The sequence below is a fragment of the Hyperolius riggenbachi genome, chromosome 1 (genome assembly GCF_040937935.1).
Source record: "Hyperolius riggenbachi isolate aHypRig1 chromosome 1, aHypRig1.pri, whole genome shotgun sequence".
Taxonomy (NCBI): Eukaryota; Metazoa; Chordata; class Amphibia; order Anura; family Hyperoliidae; genus Hyperolius; species Hyperolius riggenbachi.
The window spans coordinates 473,380,063-473,395,328 of NC_090646.1; the positions used below are offsets into that span (position 1 = coordinate 473,380,063).

Consider the following 15,266-nt stretch of genomic DNA (forward strand, 5'->3'; position numbering starts at 1 on the left):
CATGTGCACGTCCGCGCGCTCCCGCGGCCTATCGCGCACGTGCACGCGTGCTCCCAGCCGCGGATCGTTATCCCACGAATCAGTGTATCGGGCTATGGTGCCCGATCACTGATTCCTCTCCCCCGCAGAAAAAGCGACAGCTTCTCTCAGAAGCTCCGCTTTTTCTGGCTGTTGCGTCTCCCGTGCGTCCCTCTAAGTGTATGCTACGCTTAGAGTGACGTCATGTAAACAAACTCATGGCCGCCATCTTGTGGCCAAAAAGTAATACTACATCTGAAATTGAAAAAAAAATAAAAATTAACACACATTTACATTATAAACACATTGTTTACCTCCCACCCTCCCAAAACTACCCAAATAAAATGTTTAATATAAAAAAAAAAAAAAAACCATTACAATAATAAAAAAAAAACATGTAAATATTTACCTAAGGGTCTAAACTTTTTAAATATCAATGTAAAGATGAAATATTTCAATATTTTTTTTTATTCTAAACTTGTAAATAATGATAGATGCAAAACGGAAAAAATGCACCTTTATTTCCAAATAAAATATTGTCGCCATACATCGTTATAGGGACATAATTTTAACGGTGTAATAAACGGGACATATGGGCAAATACAATACGTGAGTTTTAATTATGGAGGCATGTATTATTTTAAAACTATAATGACTGAAAACTGAGAAATAATGCATTTTTTCCATTTTTTTTCTTATTCTTCCTGTTAAAATGCATTTACAGTAAAGTGGCTCTTAGCAAAATGTACCCCCCAAAGAAAGCCTAATTGGCGGCGGAAAAAACAAGATATAGATCAGTTCATTGTGATAAGTAGTGATAAAGTTATAGGCTAATTAATGGGAGGTGAACATTGCTCGGATGCATAAAGTGAAAACGACTGAAGGCTGAAGTGGTTAAGAATCTGCAGTCGGTAAATTTTGTGCAAAACAAAGACAGCTGCTTGTGCGGATCTGGCCTTTAAGGTGAGAAAAGCTGCGTTACTAAAACAATGTCTGCAGCACACAGGTGAGGCCACGTGAAGGACAATTTAGTTCATGTTTGTTAAAATGTAATACGAATGCTGGTTTTCTTTCCACCTGTCTTCATAAATCAGCCTCTGTGACCTCACTGACTGCATGCTTGTCACAAGTTAGTGATTCAGATGCTGAAGATAACAAATCCCAATAACAATCAGGCAGTGAGAGATTTCTGAAGGGGGTTGACCATGGCAGTCTCTATTTGTCTCCCAAAACAACTAAACCTTAAAATGGCACTATGTAAAAAAAACTGTAAAATGTAAAATAATTGTGTTCACATATGTAAAAGATGTGCATTTATTCCATCAGTTTAAAACACGCATGGTACTGTGAATGACAGCTACCTAGAAATAAAGTAAGTTACGTAGCGTGGATCGGGGGAGTTGGCCCTAGAGCTGCGCAGCCGGACTCGCGGCTATGTGGACTGCGCAGCCGCGGGCAAAGGATACGGCCATCTTGGGAGAGGCGAGAGAGCCCGACCCGGGCCGTGGGGTCGGCAGCCGGCCCGGGGAGGCTAATGAGCGGGGGACCCGGCGGATCGGCACGGAGGGCGCGGACGGCGTCCTCCGTGCCTTAACAGATGAGGCAAGTGATTAACTTTTTTTCGGCGTTTCGCCTCGTAAGTCCTTTAAATATTGGTCAGTGTACCATCACCTTGGTACATTGACCAATGTGATGGTACATTTATAATTACCGTAACACTTTTTAGTAAGAGGGCCTTTCAGTCTCTTTTATACATTTCTAGTGGTTCTGGGCCACCATGATCTATTCGGGTATTCTGTAGTAGGGATGGTCAGTGAGATGCAAATAATTTTGAGCTGATGCAGGATTATGCAAATCTTGTACGCAAATTTATGAAGATTAAAATGGACTAATTGAATTCTACCTCAGCAGGATTTGATTGTTCATTCTCATGCTGCATACATTTGTATACAAAATTTGCATAATGCTGTATCAACTTGAAATTATGTGCATCTTATTGACCATCCCTATTCTGTAGTACTGGTCCAAGTCCTATCCCATAGAGCCATATCACGTTGTCAGCAATGCAGACATGACCATCTCTGTGTTCAGTTTGCTGTTTTATTTGAAATGTGTGACTTGGAACCGGTGGGTTGGTATGATTTGGACCCGTTTTGGCAGCATGTTACAGGCATTCCCAGTACAGTATGATTTGCAGTTTGGCCACTTTTGAGTTATTGAAAGCAGATCTCCAATAAAAAATGACTATAGTGTGATTTTATTTGAAGCACAATTCCGGGATTTCTTTCTTTTTATTCTTTGTATGGAAAAAGATTCGAAATGTTGGTGATTTTATTGGTGAACATGCAAAAAGGATGCCTGAAATAAACAGACCCTGATATTGCCGCTAGAAGAATATCAGTAAAATGTACTACTTGATTCTAATAGTAAAATATCGGCCTAACCCCACCTGGCGGTGCCTAACCTTAACCCCCCTAGTGGTGTCAAATCTTAAACCCCCCTGGTGGTGCTTAAAGAGAAGCCGAGGTATGCGGCAGGGGGACAGATGGGACACAGAGGCATGTTCTCTGCCTCATGACATGCCTGTGTTGTCCCCCCACATCTGCGCTATAGCCCCCCGAAATTAGCAACAATATTTGTCGCTATCTCAGAGGGTAAGGGGAGGATAGGGATTCCCTGCTCTAAACACCTAATAGGGGCGTTCCTGCAGGCTTTCCAGAGCTGCCACTAGGCAGCTCTCCCTGTGCAACGCCCCCTGCCCCTACCCCACATCCCTGTGCGCTGGGAGAGTGAGATCTCTCTCCTTCCTGCATCGTGACCCAGAGGTCACAAAAATGACAGAAGTCCTGGCAGACCAACGGAGTGGCAGAGAGCGGTGAGGATGGCGGCTACCTGATCCGCCTAGTCCTAGGTCAGGTAGCCTAGGTTTTTTAAATTATATGAACTATGAATATAAATAGTGGGCCTGCTTGCACCAGCTATTTTATCGGGTACCTTCGGGACACAAATTTCCATCTATTGCCGCCAGCGACAGCACCCTTTTTACAGGGTTGCCTTGGGCGCCCTTTTTTCCTGTTTCGGTTTTATTGTTGTCTACGTCCTCACTGCTTTTTTTAAGACTGTTGAATTATGTGGCTTTAACCTCCTTAGCGGTAACCCCGTGCTGGACACGGGGTAAGCCGCCGAAGGGTGCCGCTCAGGCCCTGCTGGGCCGATTTACATAATTTTTTTTTTTGCTGGACGCAGCTAGCACTTTGCTAGCTGCGCCAGCACACTGATCGCCGCCGGCAGGCGCCCGATCGCCGCTATCTGTTGCGGCGTGCGCCCCCCCCCAGACCCCGTGCGCTGCCTGGCCATTCAGTGCCAGGCAGCGCCGAGGGGTGGATCGGGACTCCCAATGACGTCCCGACGTCGGTGACGTCATCCCGCCCCGTCGCCATGGCGACAGGGGAAGCCCACCAGGAAATCCCGTTCTTTGAACGGGATTTCCTGATTGGAGATCGCCGAAGGGCTCGCTACATGATTTAAAAAAAAAAAAACTGCTGCGCTGCCCCCTGGCGGAATTTTTTATACCGCCAGGGGGGTTAATATGAAATCTGGTGGTTTAAAGAACGGGAATTAAAACAAGTCAGGAATTTTCATTACAGAAAAATGTTTTATTTGTTACTGCCTCCAGCACCGATTGAGGGATTTCCCCGTCTCCTGTCTGGGCAGGAAGTGATGAAAACACTTCTCAGGCCTTGAACCCACTAAGGCATTTTTGTTTATGTTTTGGGATCGTAGATGATTGCCGGCGATTCCCAAAAACTCTTTGCCAATGTAAGTGAGTGAGGGGGAATCCATTAGCGCGATTGCGATTAGGGGTAATCGCAATCGAAGGACATACAGCATTTTGAGCACGTCAGCGCTCAATGCAAAGTATATAAGCGCTGCATAAATCGCTTATCAAAGCAATTATGCAGCGCTTTGGGGAGCAATCGCGCTTTGAATAAAACTTCAAATACTTACCTAGGGTCTTGATTACCTTCTTTCGTCTGTAGCTCCGTCCCTAAAGGAAGAAGTCACAGGCGCTTCTCTGATTGGTCCTAGAGAAGCACCTATGACCTCTTCCTTTAAGGGGTTGGAAGAAGGATGCTGGATAAGTATAATAAAGTTTTATGTAAAACAAAAAAAAATGAATCACAAATCGGAAGCGCTGTACAATTTACTGTACAGTGAATTCAAGCGCCGGGGAATCTCCATCACAATCGCCCTAGGAATCTCTGCACACAGCCCTGCGGCTATTTTAAAGCGTGTGCAGCGATTCCTAGTGTGTTCCAGGCCTCACAGATGGGGAAACAGAGCACGAATAACAATTCAAATTCTAGCACCTTAACCTTCCTGGCGGTAAGCCCGAGCTGAGCTCGGGCTATGCCGCGCAGGAGGATTTCTCAGGCCCTGCTGGGCCGATTCGCATAAATTTTTTTGCAGCACTTTGCTAGCTGCGTGTGCATTCCGATCGCCACCCTTGCCCGCCGATTAGCCGCCGATCGCCGCGCCGTGCCACCCCCAGACCCCATGCGCTGCCTGGCCAATCAGTGCCAGGCAGCACTGAGGGGTGGTTCGGGACTCCATTTGACGTCGGTGACGTCATCCCGCCCCGTCGCCATGGCGACGGGCGAAGCCCTTCAGGAAATCCCGTTCTTTGAACGGGATTTCCTGATCAAAGATCGCCGAAGGCGATCGAAACGGGCGGGGGGAAGCCGCTGCACAGCGGCTATCGTGAGCCTAGGGCTCGCTACATGATTTAACAAAAAAAAAAAAATTTAAAAAGCTACTGCGCTGCCCCCTGGCGGTTTCTAATAGACCACCAGGAGGGTTAATGCACTATCCAAAACAAAAAAAATTGTATCCTGGAATTGGGCTTTACATCATATAACTTATGTGCAGGTTTCTAGCCTAAGCTGGGAGCTTCCATACTGATAACTGCGTAAAAAGGTTCCCTCATTTATTCACCTCCACAGAAGATGAAGAGGGTTGAAATATGCATATGAAATACAGTTTCAACCTAGAGGCCTTGTTCACATCATAAATCGCTGAAGCCAGCGTTTTGCGATTTTGTGGGCGTTTTTTTTTTAGCGCCTTTCGGCACTTACCTGCACAATATTTTTTTAAGGAGAAAAGGTGAATTGCATATGGGCCTGTGTGTGTGTGCATTCGGGAAGAGGATGAACCTGATGCACAAAAATCAGGTTTCGCTCAGGGCGCTGTGAAACCTAAGGCCGGCCCTGACCCTGAGAAACCCCTTGAGGAGATGCACTAGTCCAGAACCTTTTGGTTATGTCAGATTTTAACTGCTTACTTTATTCGCTGGAGTGGTCCTTTAACTGCTTTTTCTTTGCTGGGCACTTGAAGCCAGCTGCAAGCGTCTAGCAATTGTGGCGATCTCTTGCACATGCATCTAAGCGTGCAGCCCACACCATGCAGCGTTTTTTTTACCAGGCAGCTAAGCTTTGATGCCTATGCAGGGGCGTTGCTAGGATCCTAAGAGATCCGTGGCACTTTTGGGCACTCCGGCCAAAAATGGGTGTGGCCATGCACCGGAATGTGGGTGTAGTCATGGGTGGAACCAAATTTACATGACTTTAACAGCTGTCTAAGTAGGCCTGCCCAGCAAAATGTTGGATGAAGCTTCCCTCTCCATTAATACAAAAAAATTAATAAATAAAAAAATGTAGCATATCACATAAATAGGCAATGTCACTTAAACATACCTAGGCAGAGTTTAGATTCTGTGCATTCCCTGACCTTCTAGTGGACCCACTCCCATGCTCCCTCGGGCCTCCCATTAAGGCACCACACCTCCCAGCATGCCCCCATAAAAGAACCGCAGCTCCCTGCATGCCCCCATAAAGACATCACAGCACCTAGCATAGCATCACAGCACCCAATATGCCCACAGACAGGCACCATAGCACCCAGCATACCCCCCATTGCTGTGTGCTATGGTGTCATGCTGGGTGCTATGGTGCCTCTGTGGGGCACGCTGGGTGCATTGGTGCCATGCTGGGTGCAGTGGTGCCATGCTGGGTGCTGTGGTGTCTCTAATCTGCCTGGGGAACATCCGAGCACCCCAGAATAGATCTGGGGCATGTGCCACTGATCTTTGGGGCTAGCAATGCCCCTGTGCCTATGCAACAGCTGAAAGAAGCAGTGTTTGACAGACAAATCTGGTGTGCAAAAGTACATATGGTCAGGGCCGGATTTCTGGCAAGGCCACATAGGCCATGGCCTAGGGCACCAGAAATTTAGGGGCGGCTCAGTGAGGGGCAGTAAAGCTGTTCTATGGAGCCATCCCTATCTACAAGGACAGATTTACCCTTTGAACCATCTGTCCTGTACTTGTGTCGTCCCTGCAAGACCTGTAAGCTCTATCATGCAGGTACACATCAGCCTAACTCTCATGGTGACACAATGGGTCCATCATTAACGAGATGGCAAGCATAACATAAAAGTTCTTAAGGAAAACATAACATAGTCTATACGCATATTACTAAAATAGTTATTGTCTGTGACATCCAATGATGGAAAGTAAGTAGAATTCTCATTGGGGCACACAGATATAAAAACCAAACAGACAGTATAGTTGGCCTTGGGCGGTAAAAAGTACAAATCCGGCCCTGCATATGGTCATGAAGAGTCAGAGTCAACTCAAGGAATGAGGATAAGGAACCACACTGTGTGTCAATCCGCTGACATGCTTGTTATTACAAACACTCTCATTTGGTTGCATTAGTTTGCAACTGTAAGGTGCTTATAGGACTGATGCGAGAATAATAATAAAAATAAAAAGAGCTACTTACCCGATAGGTCCCTCACCGCAGCTCTGCTTCCGCCAGTGGCTAGGTCACCTACATTGCAAATGCCAACCAGAATCTACTGCACATGCTAGAGGGCGGGGCAGCGTTCCCGTGGTCGCGAGAGGCGCTCGCGCAGGCACAGGAGATGCTGACCTGGCGAGGTTGGCATCTGCAATGGAGGGGACCCTGGGTCACCGGCTGGAAGTGGAGCTGCAGCGAAGGACATATCGGCTGCCAGGGGCTGGAGGAAGTAAATCTTTTTTTTTTTTTAATTGAGCTTGGACCTTCCCTTATACCCCAACAATTGAGCTGCAAAACGCAGCATTGAATTCAACATTTTGCCATACCTGTGAAAGAGCACTTAGAGACTTGCAGTAAGATCAGGATTACAGCTGGTTTATAGTGACAGATTATAATTAGGAGTTTTAATGTTTATCAAATTTTGTTTGTATAAATATGTGCTTTTCTACAATAATTGCGGTGTGACAGGCTTCATACTCATCTGTGTGGCAGATAAGCTAATTCAGCTGTACAGTGCAGCTTCTGCTTTGCTTACAACTGTGGATGTAATTATTATTATTATTTATTGTATTTCTAAAGCGCCAACATATTACGCAGCGCTGGACATCAGTTAAGGTTACAGACAATATTTAGAGGTGACATACAGCAATATGACAATACAGGAATACAAGAAAAACGAGATCACACAACACAGTACAAGGTTAAGCTTAGTCACTGGAGGGGAGCATGGAGATTAGGCAAGTTGAGTTCACTCAAATGCATAGGATGGGCGCACAGTAATGGAGGTGCGTGATCAGGTAGGACACAAAAGGAGTAGGACCCTGCCCAAAGGCTTACAATATGATGGATGCCTTCAGTCCCTTATAAACAATCCCAATTGCCTGGCTATCATGTTGAGTCACACGCCTGCAACACAGGCATGCAGTCAATGAAATCATACCAGAATCACAGCATCTGATCTGCGTGCTTATACACTTCAGCAGTCCAACTTAAAAGGTGGAACCAATATAGGAAATGAGAACCCACAATACTGAGCTGACAGTTTGGTTCAGATAAAGCACAGAGAGCAGTAGAAGGCCTGTGTGACCCAGCAAACCTGAATAGAAATGACACACACCAGTCCTAGTAGTGACCCAAGAGTTATGTTTGTGCTACCTACTTATGCATTGATATGTTGGAGGATCAGGATCTTCCCAACCTGCATAAATGATTTGTCCAATAGCACAAAGTAGAAGATTAATCTCTCTAATCTGTTGATTTTAGAAAACATGTCCATTCCTTTGTGTTAAAGGGCTAATTGGGTAACTGGTTCTAGATACAGTATATACTAGAAATTGGCCAAAATATCAAGGAACACTTTTACCCAAACAGGCTTGATAACAGGGAAGTGCCATAGTATATGTATATGTGCAGCTTCTCCAGCATAACCTTAAAGGGGAACTGAAGAGAGAAGTATATGGAGGCTGTCATGTTTATTTCCTTTTAAGCAATACCAGTTGCCTGGCAGCCCTGCTGATCCTCTGCCTCTAATACTATTAGCCATAACCCCTGAACAAGCATGCAGCAGATGAGGTGTTTCAGTGGTTCAGACTTATAAGTCTGATCTGACAAGACTAGCTGCATGCTTGTTTCTGGTTTTAATCAGATACTACTGCAGAGAAATAGACCTGCAGGGCTGCCAGGCAACTGGTATTGATTAAAAGGAAATAAACATGACAGGCTCCATATACCTCTCTCTTCAGTTCCCCTTTAAATAATAACTGGAATATTTGGCTAATTTAGCCAGAGTTAAATACCAATCTAGAAATTTTTTATGTATAGTTTCTCCATAGGTGCAAACTTTTGCATTGTAATAGCAGACAGTTTTAAAAGAATCAAGCCCAGATTTGCTGAGTTACACATTGGCCTCAATTAATTAAGGGCAGTTTGGTAAAATACCTAATTTGGCACTTTTTTCCGAATTCACTAAGTGTTCCCCCATGCGGTAGCAGATTGGTAATTTACCGAACAAGCATGCTTTAATCAGTGGCGTATCTAGGCAAGACAGCGCCCATGGCAAATACTAAAATTGCGCCCCCCAGGCCCCCCCCCCCACACACACACACACACACACCTACAATCAACAGCATCCTGTCTAACCTTTTTGGTCAGGGTAACCCCATCATGCGTTCAGAACACACACGCACACAAATACCAGAATGTAACAGTCAGTATGAAATAAATTAGGCTAACCTTCTGATCCTCTGCCTCTAATACTTTAAGGCAGGGAACATACTTGACTGTTTTCATATGTGTTTTCTGCACAGAAGAACTGAAAATTCATGTTAATCAAGCGGCTAGTTCACACTTAATGTGTTTTTCTTGCACAGGAAAAAAAAACGAACATTCTGCATGATAATTCTGCTCATTTTGTCAGTTTTCTGTATCAATTACATTAACTGTTGTGAAAAAAGCACACATTTTTCTGCATAGAAACACACTTGGTGTGCAGAAAATGTGCGCAGAAAAATCTGAGTTGAAAACTGAAAAACAAGTGTGATCCCTGCATAAGCCATAGACCCCGAACAAGCAAGCAGATCAAATGTCTATCACACATCTGACAAGGAAATAAATATGGCAGCCACCACTCTCATATGAATGAAAGCAATGAAACATTTGCAGTGACAATTATAACATAATAAAAGGCTGACAACCTATTAAATATCAGTAGATAGGTACTGAGCTAGAAATATAATGCATTTTAACAACTGAGATACACTGTACAAGAGAGATGTTGTTAAATCTGGCCACAGAGATGCCAGCAGCGTAATGGTTAAAGTGCAGAGAGTGTCATAAATAAAAGTAAGTAAACAGCACACTGAGATAAGGCTGAGGAATGTGTGAATGACAGAGCTGAATGGATGTGAGATCTTGTAACCTCCAGACCAGGAGCATCTGCTGCTATCTCGGGGGACTGAGACATGGTAGGGAGTGAGGGAAAACTTCGGAGCTCACCTCTCAATAGCTTGTAATGTAGATATGAGACAAAGGCTGAGATGGGCAGGCTGCTGGATGATTGTTGCTCCCTTAGACTCAGGAATACTGTCAGCAGCACTGCGCCCCCCTGATGATTGAAGAGGGAGGTCGCCTGGGGCACGTGTCATGCCTGCATCTCTCCAGATACGCGTCTGGCTTCAATTCACCAAACCATGCTCGGTAAATCTAACTTACCATCTGTGGAGCAGGTCAGGCAGGAAGCTATGAGTCTGTGTGCATGAGTTGGGGTTTTCTGTCCAGTGCACCCCTGGCATCCCTTTAGATTTGCTGCAGCCACCAGTGGGAGCTCTTCTGTATACCAGCATACAGATATTCAAAGCCTTTTAAAAAGTCTCCTTCTCCTGCTCTGACATTCTAAAGTCCTGCCCTCAAGGGTATTGGACCAAATGGGGTGAGAAGCAGGGCTATGTGGCACTCCCTACTGGCTGTCTGCTACATCGGTCATTGTTACCACATGGAGAGTGTGAGTTATCAGACGGTCAGAGCTGGAGGTTAATACCAAACACTTTAGCTTGATTTACCGAATGCTTTAAACTTTGTGAATTGCAATTTCTTGACATTTCTTGAGGTATTTACCACACACAAAAAACCATTTGCCCCATCGCTCAGACCACAAATCTTCTCTCAACCAGGGAGTCAACCAGCCAACATCCGGATCCCAGCAACAGGTGTCAAAATCCAAAGTGAAAAGAACAAGAACAAACGACTGGGTCTCAACCTGGATTTATGCAATTATAGCTTGATTTATTAGTAGCACAGCCACTAGATAGCACGACGTTTCGGCACACAAGCCTTTATCAAATGTATTAAATGTAAAGGCCTGCATGCCGAAATGTCGTGCTATCTAGTGGCTGTGCTACTAAATAAATCAAACTATAATTGCATAAATCCAGGTCGAGACCCAGTTGTTTGTTCTTTTCACATTGTATTTACCACACAAGTCTGTAATTGACCTCACTAGTCGGTAATTTTACTTTGTGGTAATAGGTTTAGTGAATTGGTATTTGGCAAGGTGGTCGGTAAAATCAGCTGTTTTCTGCATTACTGAATGTGGTAATGCTTAGTGAATTGAGTCCATTGTCTGCACTGCTTTGCAGTGTTATCTGAATCAGGGCCTCTGTGTGTTGTTTCTCCCCATTCATTACTACAATTGGCTGCAGTGCTACAGGGTACACCAATAACCCAAACATCTGAGAGTAGGACTTGGACACATTAGAACTGTATTTGATTATGCTTCAGATGTGTTTGAAGCAGTGCATAGTAAAAAAAAAAAGTCATAAACAGTGCTAAGTAAATACATCATTGTTTTCCGGGGAATACATCATGGCGACCGGGGAAGCCCAGCAGGAAATCCCGTTCTGAAGGGGATTTCCTGCTTACTCTGATCACCGAAGGCGATCGGAGTGGGTGGGGGGATGCCGCTGCTGAGCGGCTATCATTTAGCGAGCCCTGGGCTCGCTACATGATTAAAAAAAAAAATTAAAAATAAGTGCTGCGCTGCCCCTTTGCCGGTGGGAATTAGACCGGCAAAGGGGGTTAAAGAGACACTGAAACTAAATTTTTTTTTAGATTTGTATGTGTAGTGCAGATAAGAAATAAAACATTAGGACAGTGTTTCTCAAACCTGTCCTCGTGACTTCCCAACGGTGCATGTTTTGCAGGCAACCTCATTGGTGCACAGGTGGAGTAATTAGTGTCTCAGCTACATGGAATCCACCTAGCTGAGACACTTATTACCCCACCTGTGCATAGGTGAGGTTGCTTGCAAAACATGCACCATTGGGGAGTCACGAGGTTTGAGAAATTGCATTAGGAGAAGAGACATACGTCTAATATAGTTTCCAGTACAGGAAGAGATAAGAAACTCCAGTTGTTATCTATGCAAAAAAAACCATTGATCTCCATGACTTTCAAAGTCGCTGAGATCTCTGCCTTCTGAAGCTTGTTATCTCAACTGTCAGTCATTGTATTTTCTTTTTCTCTCCAGAGGACAGGTCAATAGTTCACAAGACTGCTCTGTAAAAACATTTAGAATGCTGAGTAGTGTGTAAACTGCAAATATTAGAAAATGATGCAATGTTATAAAAACACTATATAATTGAAAATAAAGATATGAAAATATTTTCTTCTAGTAATTATCTGTACTACACAACCAATTCATTACATCATTTTTTTTCCCGCTTCACTGTCTCTTTAAGGTGATCAAGTGTTTATCCATTCAGCATTCTCTAGCTAAACTTGTCCAATGCCAGAGGCAACACAGAGACAGCACTTGTTATATTTCACTGCAGCTGAACTTACCACAGTGTATACCAGTGTGTACACCTTGTGTAACTATACTTATTTTTGTACATAATTAAGACTATAAGACTACCTGACCAGTATTAATTCTTAAGGCTTGATCACCTGTATTGCTAGAAATATGAGACAATAAGTAAGAAATAACTAAAGTAAACTTGCTCTGTGAAACTGAAAACTCTGGAAGAGTACTACATGCACATTTTGTAGGTGATCTTTGTTATGGGAGTGTTGTAAGACTGGATTAGATTGCTGTGCCTGTTTCCTCTGCTTGTTTAATTTGGCTTGAACTCTATCCCTAGGGCTATTAACTGGGGCATGGTAGATGATTGTAGCCACAGCCCGTCTAAACGAGACTGCACCTGTACCTCGTATCCATGAGTATGCGGGTGTGTCTAAGGAACAAGTGCTGTGCACAATTCTCACAGAGCCGTCCACAATATCTCTTCATCTTTTTATAAGCAGTCCTGGTACTTTTCATGCTTTTCTATTTTTGTCCTGTATTTAAACCATCCTGTTTCCATTCTCTGTTTGTATAATGTGAACAGGACTGTAAAATGCAACACCTCCAGATAGGGAAGAAAAAGCTTACAATGCACTGCTAGCTGGTGCCTGTGTCGTCAGCAATGGAGAAGGATTACAGAAATGGACTTATTTAACGCAATGCAGAGCTCAGATTTGTACTTTGAGACTAGCTGACAGTTCCATGTCTGCTCCAATAGTCAGACCGTAAATAATTTAAACTAATACACCTACTAAAATGCATATGTGTATGTGTGTGTGTGTGTGTGTGTGTGTGTGTGTGTGTATACGCACATATGTGCATGTGTATGCAGAGGCATAGTTTTAAAACTTTAATGCCCAGTGCAGAGTTAGTGTCACCTCTGCGTCATTCAAAGCACTTCTGACGCATCACGGCACACTTCAGGTACTGTGGCCATTTTCATAGAGACTAATGGCCACTGCGATGAGCTGTGACGGAGGAAGAGTACTTAGATGCGCCGTGTCATGTGTGAAAGAAGCCTTAAAGTGTATATGAGAAGGTATAAAGTTGGTAAACGGGACACAGAAACATGTACCCGCAATATTCACTATCTCCGTGTCCCCTCGGGGCTCCTCTCTGTCTCTCTCAGTGGCCATATTGTAACCCCGAAGTTTCTGACAAGCAGCTTGTCGAATATATGAAATGGGAAAAGGCGTCCTTTGCTGGAATGGCAATCCTACAGCACGCTCCTTTCCGAGGTTGTGCGAGGAGGGGTGTAGGAGAGGACCAACTGAGTATTCTGCCACCACAAGAGGTTTCCTCCCCATCTTCTCTCCAGTCTCCACACATACTGTAAAATGTAAATTAATATACTGCTCAGCTGAGGTAAGTGTGCATGGTCATATGCACAAGATGTATTCTGCATGAGGTATTTAACACCCAACAACCATCGGATGTTTGTACCAGTCTTAAAGGAAACCTGAGCTAAACTGACAGAGGGAACCATTTATATCCACGTTTAAAATGCTAAGTGCCTGGTTGTCATGCTGAACTCTTGACGAATGTTGTGTCTGACTTACACAAAGAAATCCTGACTTGCATTCCGGTTCTGCTTTAGTAACAGTAATGTCAGAAGCAATAGGACAGCCAGGGTCTGATTTCTGGAAAAGCCACCAAGGCCCGGGCCTTGGGCAGCAGCTGGCCAAGGGGCGGCTGGACATGGGAGAGGGATTGCTGCATATGGAAGAAGAAGCTGCAAGTGGAATACAATGATTGCAAATAAGGAGAAACGCATGGAAATAGGGAGATGCTGCCCACGGGACCTGCATAGAACTAAAGGAGGCTGCTGTACATGAATGTTTGATTTGGAAGAAGGGGTTGCACAATGAATATGAGGGGGGTGCTGCACATGGAAGGGAAGCTGCAGGAAAGTTGGCCTAGGGGTGGAAAAAGTAACAACAGCCAGGGAACACTTTCCAAAGGGATTCAGTCATGGCAATTTAAATATTTCTTTCAGTCCAGGTTTCCAAGTAAAGGTCTTTTAGTTGTGTTTTTGGGCACTTAAATTAATTTCTGAGCCACTGACCCAGAACAGATTAGGAGTTGTGGTTTCGCACCAGGCTTACTCGCTGCATGTTTGTTTCAGGTCTGTGACTCAGAAGATACTGGATCCAAAAGCTTTAGTAAAACAACCAGGCAATGATGAATTATTTAAAATGAGATTGCCGATGTCAGCCTGTATATTTCTCTAAGTACACATTTCCTGTAAATAAACTCAACCAAGATGTTCATTTGATATGCTGACTTCAGTTAAAAAATATACTTACTATTCAAGTAATTACCCCCCAAAAGAAGCACTGCATAGTTCCCTTCCTACTGACACAGTTTTTCTCTCCCTATCAGTCTCTCCCCCTTTCTCCTTGCTGGCTGCATTCCCTCTTGTTATTTTCCAACTGTGAAATCTTGGCTCTGAAATCAAATCGACAGTTTGGAGGAAAGCAGAAGAAAGAAAGGGAGCAAGGAGGTTAGAATGAGAGGCAGAGAGATGCATTTTATGGGATTTCTCACCTGAGAATACTGGTCTTTGTTTCTTCTTGTGTAATGCTCACCCTCTTAGGCTTTCCTTGGCTTTCCTTCTCAAGTGTTTATCACAATCTTTAAAAGTACTTTTGTTAAGTTTCTTCCTTTTGATTTCCTAATTTCCAGCTTCTAACATTATTATATTGTTTTTTTTTCTTTTGTCTTCACATCATAACTGCAAACTCAATGTCAATGTTTCCTGTGTCCATTTTCCAGAAGACAAACACCAAAAAGCGTGGTCGGAGAATTAGGATAACTCTCATGAACATCTTCTAGAGCTGTGAGGGCACTGGGAAAGGCATATAGCTGGTAATGTAAACAGGACGGTTCCATGAGCAAATGGGGCTGTTGTTGCCCCAAGGGATTCGGGCCATTGATTTCCAATAGGACCCCAATGTGTGTCAGGGACAGAGTGTGACGTTCAAGAGCAGAAAATGGTTGGTATGAGTGAGACAACAGTCAATCATTGACCATGATTAACAGAGGAACGT

At 44.0% G+C, this 15,266-nt stretch overlaps 1 protein-coding gene across 1 annotated transcript in view; it reads right to left on the reverse strand.

Annotated features, from left to right (window-relative positions):
• Positions 1-15,014, reverse strand: part of NDRG2 (NDRG family member 2) — a 124,696-nt gene extending 109,682 nt beyond the window's left edge. The window contains exon 1 of the mRNA XM_068241072.1: positions 14,764-15,014. The gene's annotated coding sequence lies outside the window, so the exon portion shown is untranslated. The remainder of the gene's footprint in view (positions 1-14,763) is intronic.
• Positions 15,015-15,266: the final 252 nt, after the last annotated feature.